Source organism: Pogona vitticeps, chromosome 2, assembly GCF_051106095.1.
Source record: "Pogona vitticeps strain Pit_001003342236 chromosome 2, PviZW2.1, whole genome shotgun sequence".
In the NCBI taxonomy this organism is placed as follows: Eukaryota; Metazoa; Chordata; class Lepidosauria; order Squamata; family Agamidae; genus Pogona; species Pogona vitticeps.
The window spans coordinates 36089642-36105235 of NC_135784.1; the positions used below are offsets into that span (position 1 = coordinate 36089642).

At 40.5% G+C, this 15594-nt stretch overlaps 1 protein-coding gene and 1 long non-coding RNA gene across 8 annotated transcripts in view; one reads left to right on the plus strand and one right to left on the minus strand.

Annotated features, from left to right (window-relative positions):
- The window catches only part of CFAP20DC (CFAP20 domain containing), a 255404-nt gene that overhangs the window by 23946 nt on the left and 215864 nt on the right, over nucleotides 1-15594 (minus strand). The window lies entirely within an intron of this gene.
- Nucleotides 1555-6958, plus strand: LOC144587628 (uncharacterized). Its single transcript, XR_013542795.1, has 2 exons — nucleotides 1555-6667; nucleotides 6712-6958. It is a non-coding gene; the product is annotated as an uncharacterized LOC144587628 (long non-coding RNA).

Genomic DNA, 15594 nt, shown 5'->3' on the forward strand with positions numbered 1-15594 from the left:
TAAAGTTGCTCAGGATAAAAACTGGACTTCCAGACATGAATTTTTAGGATTACACAGATCATCCTAGTCGTCTTTATTCACTAGAGCATTAATTGATTCTGGAGCAACCTATCACAAAAGGTTAACGTACATAATAGAATCTGTAGTGCCAGGTTCCACATTTGTATGCAATTTTCAAACATGATAAAAGACTGTACAACTGTGCACCTGCTTGTATATTCTAATTATGGTGTATTAACATTGATCAGCTGGGTACCGTGTATAAATCAACACAAGGTGACCTAGCTATTAAAAACACATATTTTAAGATAGCACTGAAATATATGATAAATGAACGTTGGAAATATGCTGTTTTTACAAAACAAACAACCTTCTGTGTCTTTGTTAATAGCTTTCATAATGTGTAATATTTTAGCAGAAATTCATTTGTTATCTTATGTCTGACAAATACAGGGTATAAGAGTCTATTTCGTATTGAAATCAATAGAAACACGGTGCAATTGCAGATACATGGCATACAGCTTTGTGTATACTACATTAACCAGCAAATCGTTCTGAGTATTGATTCACCCATGTCCACACAGAATCACAAAATAATGGAGTTGGAAGGGGCCTATAAGGCTGTTAAATTCAACCCACTGCACGATGTACGAGTCCAAATCCAATTTATGTGACAAATGGTCATGCAATTTTCTCTTGAATGCCTCCAGCATCTGAGTGCACATCACCTCTGAAGATAATTGATTCTGTTACCATACTGCTCTAACAGCAAAGAAATTTTTTCCTGATATTCAACCAAAATCTGGCTTTCTGTAACTTGAATACATTATTACTTCTCCTGCTGTCTGGAATAATCAAGAACAGAATGGTCCAGACAACAATTCTTAAAGTATTTGAAAAGTCCTCTCCTATTTCCCATTAGTTTTCTTTTCTCAAGGCTAAACATGCCCAGTTTTTTTCCCTTTTTCCTCACAGGACTTGGTTTCCAATTCCCTGATCATCCTTATTGCCCTCCTCTGAATTTGTTCCAGTTTACTGGCATCCTTCTTGAAGTGTGGTGTGCAGAACTAGACAAAGTACTCAAGGTGAAGCCTAACCAATGCGGAATAGATGGGATTAAGAAACTGTATAGTGTGGTCCAGCTGCCTAAAGTGGTCCTGACCTGACCAGATAGGTGGGATATAAATAATAATAATAATAATAATAATAATAATAATAATAATAATAATAATAATAATAATAATAATAATAATAATAATAATAATAATAATAATAATAATAATAATAATAATAATAATAATAATAATAATAATAATAATAATAATAATATTTCTGTTAATGAAGCCTTAAATAACATTTGCCTTTTCTGCAGCTACATCACATGCTTGGCTTATGATCTTGGATCTACATACAATTCCGAGGTACTTCTTGCTCATAGTATCACCGGGCCAACCTGGAATTCCTATGTCCAAAAGGTTTTCTCAGTTCATTCAACAGAGGGAGCAGCTTCACGTTTCTCTGAATAAACAGAGCAGCCCTCTCTACAGAAGTAAATGGAGAAATCAAACAAAACCCACTCAAGCTTCCTGTTCCTGCCTTACTGCTAATTGAGCCCTTTCTTTCTGATCTCTGTTTCAGGCCTAGCTAAACCTCGAAGCCTTCCAAACTGAGGCCTCTCTTCTGTGTGAGCCACATTTAGATGTCTGTCAGGCAGAATTTGTAGTCTAAGAAGTCCAAAAATCCCAGCTCTTCTCTTCTATGTTTCCTTTTCCCTGCTGCTTGCCTTTCCACATCTTTTTTAGCAGGACTATATCTAGTGCTTTGCAGATTTCCTGCAATTATTGAATCGTGGATGTGAGAAACATCTTGCTGTTATGATGTATGAGCAATTTGAAGGGGTAACACTGAGGGCAGCATACCCCATCTGCATTTTTTGTCATCTTTAGTATTTCAGCTGCTAGAACCTGGGAGATCAGTATTTTTGCCTTGCCACATTGCAAAGCTTCACAGCACCCTAGCTGTTCCTGGATTTGTGTTTTAAGCTGATAGCTTGCAAATCTGTATTATATCTTGTGCCCAATCCTGTTTTGGCAGTTTCAAAACCAACGATTAATGGGCTTATTCAATACTGTTCTCAGTCAGATTCGGGTCTGGATAATCAAGTTTTTTTTAACACCAGTTTCACCCTTCTGTTTGGAAAGCTGTGAAGGTGTAAATTCTGGCATTTCCCTCTGTTTCCAGACTGTCAAGCTTGTCTTGCATACTTGTCGTCTTATCCTCCACATGCATTAATTTTTTTATTGTACTATGGTCATTTCTAGGGTCTCTTCTGCTGTTTTTTCCATGCTAGCTAGCCTTTCACTCATATTGCTAGCTTGTTATCTGTCAGGACTAGGGTTGCCAGATACATTGGTACCAAAAGGAGGACATAGAAAGACAAAAAGGAGGACAAAGGAGGACATAGAAAGACAAAAAGGAGGACATATTGAATGTTTCATTTGAATCCACATTAAACCCGCAATCAATACAATTTTATTACAATTCCTGCCAATAAACGTCTCTTAGTGAACTGTCCAAGAAACAGTCATGTTAAAAAATAAAAATAAATTCAATGGAGGCTTTTTTCAAAATACCAAAGAATATTATTTAAACAGCTAATTGTACAACTACTACCTTGAAATACTTGCTGTTCTCAGCAGAGCTAAATGCAATGGAGATTAAATTTTGCAATGTTCCTTTTTCCATGGTTTTATGAAAAAGTCAAGTCTCTCTCTCTGTGTGTATATCTCTCCCTCTCCCTCTCCCTCCATCTGACACACAAACCCTTCCTCAATGTTCAAACAATCAGTTGCTTCAGTTCACTATGTCCATTTCCTCTCATGTCCATTTCTACCCATCCCTCCCTCGCACCTTTGAGCCGTCTCTCCCTTGCAGTCACAACCTTTTTTTCATGATTTTATAAAACTAAGTCTCTTTCTCACTCACATACATCCTCCCTCCCTCCCTAAATTTTCCCCAATCTTACTTTTAAACAAGCCTCTGTCAAGCTCTCTTGCACCTTTCTTCCCTCCTTGATTGAAGTTTCCCTCGTGCTCTCAGTCACCTCCCCCGGAAGCAGTCACTGATTGCCCCGGCTCTGTTGCACAGCGGGGGACCAATTAAATTGGCTTATCTCCGATCAGAACCATCAGAATGGAGGATTTACATGCCGCTGCCGGGAGGATTTACAAATGCCTTACAACCAAGGAGGGAGGGAGAGGTGATTTACATTTTCAGGTAGAAATGCCGGACATTTTAAAGCTTTTTAGCTTTGCCTGCCGGACGCAGGATTTTCGCTTAAAAAGCAGGACATGTCCTCCCTTTTCCGGATGTCTGGCAACCCTAGTCAGGACTAAAGCTTCCGTCAGATCATTTTGCAGCTCCTCTCTTAATTGTTGTAATAACTTCTTTATGCTTATATTTGCCCTGGCCTCCTTTTTACTCTCACCTCTTTTAGTGCTGCTGGGCCCATTTTATCTCTCTCTTCACAGCCAAGGCAGACTCTTAGGAACAGAGGTGATTTCACTTTTTAAAAAGCAGCAGATTCCATATTGACCACTCTCTCCTTTTCATTTCTGATTTTAGTGCTAACTTTTTTAGGAGAGTATACTGAGTTTTAGTAGTCTCATATGCTTATTTTTCTAGGTAATCTCTTTTCAGGAGAGCTCTTTAGTTCTGCTGCCATTTTAACAACAACACACAATTTCAAAATAACGTATGATTATTCTATATGTTACTCGGAGAAAATGCAGAATAAAAGAAATTAGGTTCAGGTAAAAATGACGCTCTAAAATTTTGGAAAGAAATGTAAGAAAGCCCAACATAACAAAAACGCCTTGTGGATTAAAGACATTTGTAAAGAAACTCAAGGAAAACAAATGGATGATATTGTAATAACAACTGAAATGATTAAGAGGCAAGTGAAGGCTGCGAAAAATTGGAGTGCGCCTGGTCCAGATGAGCTGCACAGATTTTGGTTAAAACATCTAACAAGTCTCCATCAACATACAGCAGTGAAATTTAACCACTTACTTCAAAATTCTACAATTGCAGACTGGATGACAACAGGCCTCACATTTCTGGTAATAAAAGATCATCAAAAGGGAAATGAACCCAATAATTCTCGACCAATTACATGCTTTCCAACAATGCTCAAGCTCCTCACAGGAGTACTTGCAAGATCTATATGTAAATAGATACATAAATACTTAACTGAAAACTCCCTATATCCAACTGAACAGAAAGGGAACTTTAAAAAGTCAAGAGGTACAAAAGATCAGCTGCTTACTGATCAAATGATCGTGAAGAATGCAAAAAGATGAAAAACAAACCTTAACATGGCCTGGACAGACTATAAAAAGGCATTTGACTCATTGCCACAGAGCTGGATTAACACCTGCCTGAAAATGTTTGGGATTAGTAAAATAATTCAGAAGTTCCTCAAGAAAAACATGGAAAAATGGAAAACTGTCTTATTGCCCCATGGTGAAGAATTTGGGAAAGTTAGCATCAAAAGAGGACTATTTCAGGGGATTGTTTGTCACCACCGCTGTTTGACATTTCATTAAACCCCATGTCAATAATTTTAAATAAAACTGGATTGGGCTACCAGATTTCACCACAAGCTGGAAAAATCAATCATCTCGTATACATGGATGACCTAAAATCATGTTTTAAAAAGTTCCACTGAGATAGAATCACCGCTAAACACAGTGCAAGTATTTAGTGAAGATATCTAAATGAAATCTGGAATTGACAAATATGCAGCTCTGTCTATATACCATGGCAAGATCCCACAAGCAGAAGGAATAGAGTTCTGGAAAATGGCAATATTATAAAATCACTCTCAAGTGATGACAATTATAAATACCATGGAATACTAGAAGCAGACAACATTGTGCACACAAAAGCTAAAGAACTGACAGAAAGAGAATATATCAAAAGACTACAGAAAATCTTTAAATCAAAATTAAATTGAGGAAATACAATCAAAGCCACACAGGGGCTGTTCCAGTAATTAGATATCCAGCTGGAATAACAGATTGGACTCAAAACGAACTAGAAGAATTGGATCAAAAAACGCAGAAACTAATGAACATGCATCACAGACTAGATCCAAAAAGCAATGTGGGCAGATTATATTTACAGTGGTACTTCGCTAAACGACGACCCCGCTAAACAACAAATCCACGACTATGACTTTTTGTGATCGCTATAGCGATTCACAAAACAGTCATTCCTATGGGGGACTTTCACTTAACAGCGATTAGGTCCGTGCTTCGTGAACAGTTTGTTTGCAAGATGATGATTTTTTCGGCTTCACAAAATGGCTGCCCTGTGTTTTCTGGACCCATGTTTCGCAGGGCAGCCATTTTAAAAGCTGATCGGCGCTTGGAAAATGGCTTCCCTTCGCTGGACGACAAGGTATTTACCCCATTGGAATGCATTCAACCGGGTTTCAATGCATTCCAATGGGGAAAGGGTTTTCACATGACGACGATTTCACTAAACAGCTTTTTTCCCCGGAAAGATTATAGTCTTCATGCGGGGCACCACTGTAACATGAAAAATCAGAGGCTGTGGATTACTGCAAAGTAGTAGTGGAAGAAAAAAGAAGCCTATGTAAATGATTGTATCAGTACAAGCAGAGAAAAATTACCGAAAGCAGGGAAAATGGAGAATATTTTGAAAACAACAGAAACAAAGGCTCAATATAAAAAACACAATTTGAAAATAAATTAAGCAGCTGAAAAAAATAAACCACTACATGGATAACATCTGAGAAATATTGATGGAAAGCATGATCATAATTCAACATGGGCATGGCTAAAACTGGGGACTCTTAAGAAAGAAACCAAAGGCTTGATTTTTGCTGCACAAGAACAAGTACTCCAAACCAACGTGATGAAAGCTAAGATCCAAAGAATCAGTGATACAAGCAAATATCAACTCTGCCAGGTAAAAGAGGAAACTATGTTACACCTCATCTGTGAATGTCCAAATATTGCACAAACAGATTACAAAGGTAAACATGATAGAGTGGCAAAATGAATGCATTGGCTATTACGCAAATATATATATATAACTTGCCAGCTTCCAAAAGGGTGATGATTAATGGGCCTTTCCTTAACTGGGAGGAGGACACAAGTGGGGTACCCCAAGGCACAATCCTGAGTCCGGTGCTTTTCAATATCCTTATAAATGACTTGGATGAAGAAGTGCAGGGAATGCTTGTCAAAATTGCAGATGATACCAAATTGGGTGGAATAGCTAATACCCTAGAACAGTGGTTCTTAACGTGGGCAATAATGCCCCCCAGGGGGCAATTTCATTTTTCAGGGGGGCAGTAGAACGAAAAGGGGCGGTGTGGGGGCGAAAGAACAGAAGGGGGGCGGTAGGGGGGCACTGGAGCGAGCCAAACCTGTGAAGGCGACTGCAGCCGCAGTGCTGGCAGTAGATCCGGTGCTGCCGCTGCCGCCAGATGATCCAGCTCTTTCTACCTGCCACGTCTTGCCTTTCTCCTTTAGGGGAGCACTGAATGTGGATCGGGTGGAAGGAAAGGGTCTCTTGGGTCCTCATCCTCGCCCCGTGAAGCGCTGCCTCGCACCCGGGTGGGGAGGGAGACTAGGTAGGTAGGTAGGTAGGTAGGTAGGTAGGTAGGTAGGTAGGTAGGTAGGTAGGTAGGTAGGTAGGTAGGTAGGTAGGTAGGTAGGTAGGTAGGTAGGTAGGTAAGATATCATCACCTCGGGGAGGGGGGCGATGATAACTTCCTCAAAGGCTCAAGGGGGCGTTTCTTTCAAAAAGGTTAAGAACCACTGCCCTAGAAGACAGAAACAAAAATCAAAATGACCTGCATCGAAAGCAACAAAATGGAATTCAACAGGGATAAGTGCAAAGTACTGCACCTCGGAAAAATAAATCAATTTCACAGTTACAAGATGGGGGATACCTGGGTCAGCAAAACTATGAGCGAGAAGGATCTTGGAATTGTAGTAGATCATAAGCTAAATATGAGCCAACAGTGTGGTGTGGTTACAAAAAAGGCAAATGCAATTTAAGACTGCATTAATGGAAGTATAGTTTCCAAATCCCACGAGGTGCTGGTTCCCCTCTATTCAGCACTGGTTAGGCCTCACCTTGAATCTTGTGCCCAGTTCTGGACACCATACTTCAAGAAGGATGCTAACAAATTGGAACAAGTTTAGAGGAGGGCGACAAGAATGATCAAGGGGCTGGAAACCAAGCCTCATGAGGAAAGGCTGAAAGAATCGGGCATGTTTAACCTTGAGAAAAGAAGGCTGAGGGGTGATATGATAGCTTTTCAAATATTTGAAAGGCTGTCATACAGATGAGGGACAAGATCTGTTCTCGATCATCCCAGAGTGCAGGACACGCAACAATGGCCTCAAGTTAAAGGAAACTGGATTTCAGCTGAATATCAGGAAAAACCTCCTAACTGTAAGAGCAGTATGAGAGTGGAATTAGTTACCTTGGAAGTTGGTAAATGCTCCAACACTGGAGGCATACAAGTAAAACTTGGATAATCACCTGGCAGATATGTTTTGATTGTATTCCTGTGTTGAACCTTGATGGCCTTGTAGGCCCCTTCCAACTTCACAATTCTATGACTCTATGAAAAACCGATGGGAACGTCAGGTAGAGAAGGTGTCAGAAAGTCAAGATTGTGGGATTTCCGGATCTAAACGCACAGACACCTTGAACATAACACACCAGACGTAGTAGTAATAGAATGAAGAAATGTCCAGATCACTGATGTCGCAATTCCAGGGCATGCCACAGTTGAAAAAACTAACATTTGGAAAAACTAACAAAATATAGAGACCTGACAATCGAAACATCTCGCCTCTGGAAGATACACACCTCAGTGGTTCCTGTAGTCATTGGGGCTTTGGGAACAATATCAAGAAATTTCACACAGTACTAAAAGCAGTTGCATATCTTGGAAATCGCACCATCAGAGCTACAAAAACAACAATATTAGGAACAGCATACATACTGCGTCGAAATTTAACAGATACTTCGGTTTTTGTTAAAACTTGTATCTGTTATATAATATCAGTCAATGCTTTTATAATTTTGAATGTGCCTGGAGTTTTTTAATAATAATAATAATAATAATAATAATAATAATAATAATAATAATAATAATAATAATAATAATAATAATAATAATAATAATAATAATAATACCACCACTACTACTACTACTAATCAGTAGCAAGCTGTGCTTGTAACAATGCAGCCAATATCTTACTATTCTACTTGGGCAAAATCCCTTTGCCAACTGACCACTTTCACTTGTTAATTCAACACAATTAACAAACCTGTGAACTGTTTGCATGTTAACCCAAAACTGACCCATATGCTGAAAGCTATGCTAGCATTTTGAAAATATTACACATGAATAAAATAACACTCTCACTTTGCAGCAATTGCTTGAAAAATAAAAGCCTCTTATAGGATTTGCCCACTACTGAGTTGGGGATGAAGATGTATCTGAGCTTATTTTATACTTACACTCTTACTGTTAGGTATTTATATTTAAAAGCTTAAGTCCACAGTTCTGAGCAATACAAATATAATTTTTATAAACAGCAGCAGCAGCAGTGGCATGACATGGTGACCCTTTCAAGCGTTTTTTAGGTAGAGAATACAGTGGTGCCTCGCTTGACAAGGATAATCCGTGCTGCTGAAATCGCTGTTAAGCGAAATCCTCGTCAAGTGAAATTAAAAAGCCCATTAGAATGCATTAGAAACCAGCTAATGTGTTCTAATAGGTGAAATACCTCATCGTAAAGTGAAGAACCTCCATAGGGCGGCCATTTCCCGGTGCCTGTCTTGTGAAAAATGCCTCCTAAAAACAGCGGGGGCCATTCTGAGAGCTGGCGGCCATTTTGAAAACCGCCGATCAGCTGTTGAAAAAACATCGTTTAGCGAAAATTTGGTTCCTGAAGCAGGGAACCCATCATCACTAAGTGAAAAAACCCCATTCAAACATCGTTTTGCGATTGCTTTTGCGATTGCAGAAACATCATCATGAAGCAGATTCATTGTTAAACAGGGTAATTGTCAAGCGCGGCACGACTGTAAACAGAATTGGTTTGCCATTCCCTTCTTCTGGGGCTGTGCAGCTTTTTAAAGGCCACACAGGCTGGCTCTTCCCCTAGGAATCAAACTCCCAACTTCCACAGCCAGATGCCTAAATCATGGAGCAACCCAGCCAGCTTTTATACATAAAAATGAAAGAGAAATACCGTATTTTTCCATGTATAAAACGACACTTTTTAAATTAAATAGTTAGATCAAAAATTGAGGGTCGTTTTATACACAGAAGGCAGCCACTTTTCCCTGCCTTTTGCGAAGCCACGGGGCTAAGCAAAAAGGAAGGGAAGGCTCCCTTCAGGTAAAGGAGCTGTGAAAGGGCTGCACAATCGCACCCCATTGATCCTGAAGCCCTTTCATGGCTGCTTTATGCACTTCCTAATAACGCAGCCATTAAAGGGCAGGACGATCACACACCTTTGATCCTGAAGCAGCCATGAAAGGGATTCAGGATCAAAGGGGTGTGATCCTGCAAATTTTCAAATTTGGGGGTTAGAAAAGGGGGGTCATCTTATACATTGGGTCGTCTTATAAACGGAAAAATACAGTCACGGCAGATTCAATTTACAATTTGGATTTTCCACCAACTTTTTTCAAGGATTGCATAAGTCCTGAAATATGCAGCCCTGACTTTTGCCTATAATCTCTAAAACCTTGCAAGTTTATGGGACTGAGCAGGGGTGGGGCACCTTAACCTGAAATGATGTGGTCCATGAGTCAACCAAGCTCTTACATCAAACGCAACATGAAATTAAAAAGTGCTTTGTAAGAAGGTCCCAATTCAAGTTAATTGTGTAACTGCATCCATCTCTGAGGCCAAAGCAAAAGGCACAGGTTTCTGTACTGCATAATAAAACACAGTATATACATATTTTAAAAATTACTATCTGCATAATAGTAAATTCACATAAACACACAAACAGTGGGTATCCTTTTCTCAGGGCTTTAAACTGCAGGGAAATTTTGCAGTTTTGTGGGGAAAGTATATATGGCTTTAAATTGTTTAATGTAAAAACTAGCAACATGTTGATGATTAAAAAATGCAAGGCAAGAATGACATTATATTACTCTTCTGGAGTGTTATCGTAGTGGTAAAATATCATTAAATCAGCACAAACCAACACTTATCATTTCCTGCACATTTTTCACAGTAAGCCACATTCTGACTATGAGTAATCTGTTAATCTGTTCTTTGCCTCACAATCTGTCAAACTGACAGATTCATTCCATCCCTAATACATAATATCTTCATTTACTGTATGTGCCTTTCTGGAAACCTTCTTTTTCTTTTTGCTAGCACTGAAATTTAGAATATCATAAGCAAACACAGTGTCACAATCTTTGTTCTTTCCTGTTTCTGCTCTAGTTCAGAAAGTCCACCCAGCTAAATTTCAAGTGTTCTAATCTAAACAAAGATTTTAGTGCATGTAGGAATATTAATAGCTTGTAGCCACACCTATCACACTGTTCAGCTCTAAAATCCTACCAACTTCAGTACTTCACAGAAGTGTGAAAAATACTGCACCTCAGAGAAAGAAACCAAATGCACAGTTACAAGATGGGGGATACCTGGCTCAAAAATATTCCAAGCAAGAAGGATCTTGGAATTGTCGTAGATTCCAATATGAGTCAACAGTGTGGTGTGGCTAAAAAAAAAAAGGCAAATGCTATTTTAGGCTGCATTGACGAAAGTATGGTTTCCAAATCCCACAAGGTGCTAGTTTCCATCTATTCATCACAGGGTATACCTCACCTTGAGTATTGTGTCCAGTTCTGGACATCACACTTCAAGAAGGATGCTAACAAATTGGAAGAGGTTCAGAGGAGGGCGACAAGGATGATCAGGGGGCTGGAAATCAAGCCCTATGAGGAAAGAGTGAAAGAATTGGGCATGTTTAATCTTGAGAAAAAAAGGCAGAGGGGTGAAGTGATAACACTTTTCAAATATTTGAAAGGCTCTCATACAGATGATGGGCAAGATCTGTTCTTAGTCATCCCAGAGTGCAGGGCACGCAACAATGGCCTCAAGTTACAGGAAGACAGATTTTGGTTGAATATCAGGAAAAACTTCCTTACTGTTAGAGCAGTAAGACAGTGAAACCAATTATCTAGAGAAGTGATAAGTGCTCCAACACTGGAGGCATTCAAGAGAAACGTAACACAACCACCTGGCAGATATCATTTGATCTGTATTCCTACATTGAGCAGGGAGTTGGACTTGATGGCTTTATAGCAGTGGTTCCCAACCTTAAGCCTCTAAATATTCTTGAACTTCAACTCCCAGAAATCCTGGCCAGCAGAGATTGCGGCGAAGGCTTCTGGGAGCTATAGTCCAAGAACATCTGGAGGCCAAAGATTGGAGACCACTGCTTTATAGGGCCCTTCAAACTTCACTATTCTATGATTATAAGAACAGTCTGAAAGACAGAAGAGGCCACATAACTAGAGGGGCGGGGCAAAAATCAAATAAATAAATAAATAAATAAATAAATAAATAAATAAATAAATAAATAAATAAATAAATAAATAAATAGATAGATAGATAGATAGATAGATAGATAGATAGATAAATAAATAAATAAATAAATAAATAACTAGAGGGGACATCCTATAATTGTATGCACAACTCCTAATGATCACACAATGAATAATCAGTTTTTTTGCATGTGAAATAGCTTTCACAGATCAGGCATCATGGAGGAAATATTCATATCACCTGACCATAGCTCTACCATAATTTAGGATCCAAACATCTAAATCAATTTAACTCACACAGTGATTAAGTTGTAGCTGTTAATCATGCGCGAAGAGATGAATTTTAATTAACAGGGCTGCAGGTTAAGGGAACACATTTTTAAGGGTTACTTTGTGTAACACAGAGAAAAACAACAAAATATTCAAGGGGTGAAAGACTGCAACTGGGATCAAAACCAGTAGTTCCAAATTTAGAAACTATCCTCTGGAGGTAACGTATTTTTCCATGGATATGACCCCCCCAATGTATAAAACGACCCCCAATTTTGACCCTTGCCAGAGGGAGGAGCAGTCAATGGGCAGCTACGAGAGGCAGCCCAGTGCGGCTCCTCCTCCTCCTGCTGCCGCCGTCCCAATCGGCTCCTCCAGTGCCAGGGCTCACCTCCAGCTCACGTTGCTGCCTTGTCCCCTGCGTGAAGGGAGCCCGCGAGTGGCGCTGGAGGAGGTGATCTGGTGGCTGCAGCCACTCGCGGGCTCCCTTCGAGCAGGGGACAAGGTGGCGACATGAGCTGGAGGGCAGCTCTGGTGCTGGAGGAGGTGATTGGGTGTCAGCAGCAGCAGCAGGAGGTGGAGGAGCAGCCATGCTGGGCTGCCCCTTGTGGATGCCCATTGACTGCGGCTGCCCAATCACCTCCTCCAGCGCCAGTGCTGGGGCTCAGCTCCAGCTCATCTTGCCACCTTGTGCCCTGTCCGAAATGAGCCCGCGAGTGGCGCTGGATGAGGCGATCTGGAGGCGGTGGCAGCAGTCAATGGGCAGCAGCGAGAGGCAGCTGAGTGCGGCTGCTCCTTCACCTCCGTTTCCTTCCATGTATAAAACGACCCTCAATTTTTCCTCTAATGATTTTAGAAAAAAGTGTTATTTTATACACAGAAAAATACGGTAGTGCAGTAAGTTTGGAGATGTTACAAATATTAATTAAACTTTGTTTCTTGCTTAGAATTAATGTAACCATTTAAAAAATACCCTTCCATGTCTGTATAACTTGCGTTTATGTGCTGACCAAAGTGTAACAATTTGTGGAATATTACTGATAATGTTTAATTTATAGATTAATTTAGTAAGGAAGTGTGGTTGAAGTTTTGGTCTTGCTTATTTACACCTTAGAATGTATGAATAGCAAGATAGATCTTGAGGTAACAGAAACTGTTTTAGTTGAAACTGGTTTTTAAATTAAATAATGAGCTATGCCTAACTACAGTGTACTTAAAAGAGGCAGTTTCCCTTGATTTGGGAGACATGGCTTTCAGCAAATAGCCCCCATGTGCTCCCTTATTCTACAGAATAGCATAGCATAGGCATCCTTCAGTCTCGAGAGACTATGGTAATGTGCTCTGTATCGAGGAGTGTCCTCTCCAGAGCATGAAGCCTGGGTAAAGTAATATGGAGGATAGGCTGTTACCCAAGCAACAGATTACCCCTCTCCAAGTTGCTGAAATGGTCCAATGGAAAGACAAGAGCCAATACAACTGGTTCCAGCAACGTCGCAGGAGTTGGCAGAACGACACGAACTGCCTCCGGAACTCCAGCTCCAGATTTTGCCTCTAGGTTAACTCCTGAAGCCTTTTCCATGAGTGGATATAGCCACAAGACAGTGGAGGTTTGAAATCAGAGTTTTCCTTCTCCTAGATGGGCTGCCTTCCATGGCTGACGAGCCCCCAAGGAACATAATGGTGAAGCAAACATCTTAGTGAGTGCAACATGGCAATGAAGAAACACACACACCATTTAACCTCTCAGGTATACTAATGTTGTCATGCCTGCTCCACAGAAGGCAGATTAGAAAGCTATGTTCCAGTTTCCAATTTTTTTCCTTGGGGAAGACAATCTGAGGAAGAAAAGCTATATCTGACTATAAGTTCTATGAACATGTTGTATGTATGTTTTCCAAAAGATGTCCCCTCATTTTTAGAATAATAAAAAAGGGAGGACTTGGAGTTTGCAGACTTGAGTTAGAAGCCTGATCTCAGAAATTCTGAGATAATGTTTATCAAAAGCACTCAGAGCTAGGACAAACACAACTGCTCTGTGCTTTTGTAATGCAGAAATACTCCGAATATGCCTTAGAAAACTGTCAGCTAATTCCCTGAAGATACATGGTACAGGGACTCTTTCTGAAGGCCCATCACTCCATTACTTTCTGTGACTTTTCATTGCCCTGCAAAATCTCCTTTCTTGGGTCAGAAAGCTGCAACAATTTATCTCCTTGGGAATGCTCTTGCTGATAAGCCGATTCAACATATACTCAGTCTTTTAACAAAGTGGTTGCTTTTCCTTTCTGAAAGGCTTTTTTTTTTGAAGATCAATATTTCATCCCCTGCAGCCTGGATTCCTTCCAAATTAAAAAAAAAGCAAGTGGGGCCAATCATTCTCTTTGGAGATAAGCAAGGCTGTATCTTCAATTTATCTGATCTATTTTGAAAACTTCCCCTAATTTGGCACAGAAGAAGAGCAGGCTGTCCACTAATTTGATGCTGATCTGAAGTCCTGTTTCAAAGTTATACCGTATTTTTCGCTCTATAAGACACACTTCCCCTCCAAAAAAAAGTGGAGTGAATACTGTAAAAACGCTCCCCAAGGCCCAGCGGGGTGGTGGGAGCCTCGGAAGGGTTGGAGAGTGCCTTCCAGGGCCCTTCAGAGGCCCCCACCCCCGCGGGCCAGCGGGGGTGAAATCACAACCTTCTGGGACCCTTCTGAGGCTTGGAAAGCTTCAGAAGGGTCCTGGAAGCTGTGATTTGCCCACACTGGCCCCATGGGGGGCAGGCAGAGCCTCCAAAGGGTCCGAGTGTGCCTTCCAGGACCCTTTGGAGGCTCCCACACCCCCACGGGGCCAGTAGGGGCGAAATCACGATCTTCCAGGAGCCTTCTGAGGCTTGGAAAGCTTCAGACGGGTCCAGGAAGCTGGAGATTTTGCCCCCGCTGGCCCCGTAGGGGGGGCAGGGGGAGCCTCCAAAGAGTCCGAGAGTACCTTCCAGGACCTTGGGAGGCTCTCCCCACCACCATGGGGCCAGCGGGGGAGAAATCGCCAGAATATTTTTTTCCTGTTTTCCTCCCCTAAAAATGAGGTGTGTCTTATGGAGAGGTGCGTCTTATGGAGCAAAAATTATGGTAATTCTTTTGTTTGGGCTGCCCTCTCTGTGAATTGCCTTGTAGAATGTTGATTTGTTCTGTTGCACAATAACACAACTGCACTCTTCAGTATATTGTTAGTATCAATGATAGTAACAACATGAAATCATGCATATGTTGCCAGTGATAAGATGATGCTCTGAAACCCAGAGCAAAACCCATCACTGCTCAGTGAGGGATGTTTTGACCATTACTCTCATGCACCTAAAAATAACTTTACAATCTACAGGTAATGTGATCTTTAAAACTGCTAGACACAGAAGTCTAAGGAATTCTTTGGAGTCATGGAGGTCAATAACATCTGTCATTAAGAGCTTCATCTGTTCCTCATTGTAGAAGCTTTGGATTATAGCCTTTAAGCGTAATTTAACACGTCCCTTATCTTTATAATAATTATACTGCAGTACTAGCATAGTGACAATATAAATGGTAGCAATGGAGAAACAGCAACCAATGTTTTATTAGCTAATTTAGCAGCAGCAGCAACAACGAAACTCCTGTTCTGTCCTTTTTTGCTAAATTTGAATTATGTGTTTATCAGTTTATTAACT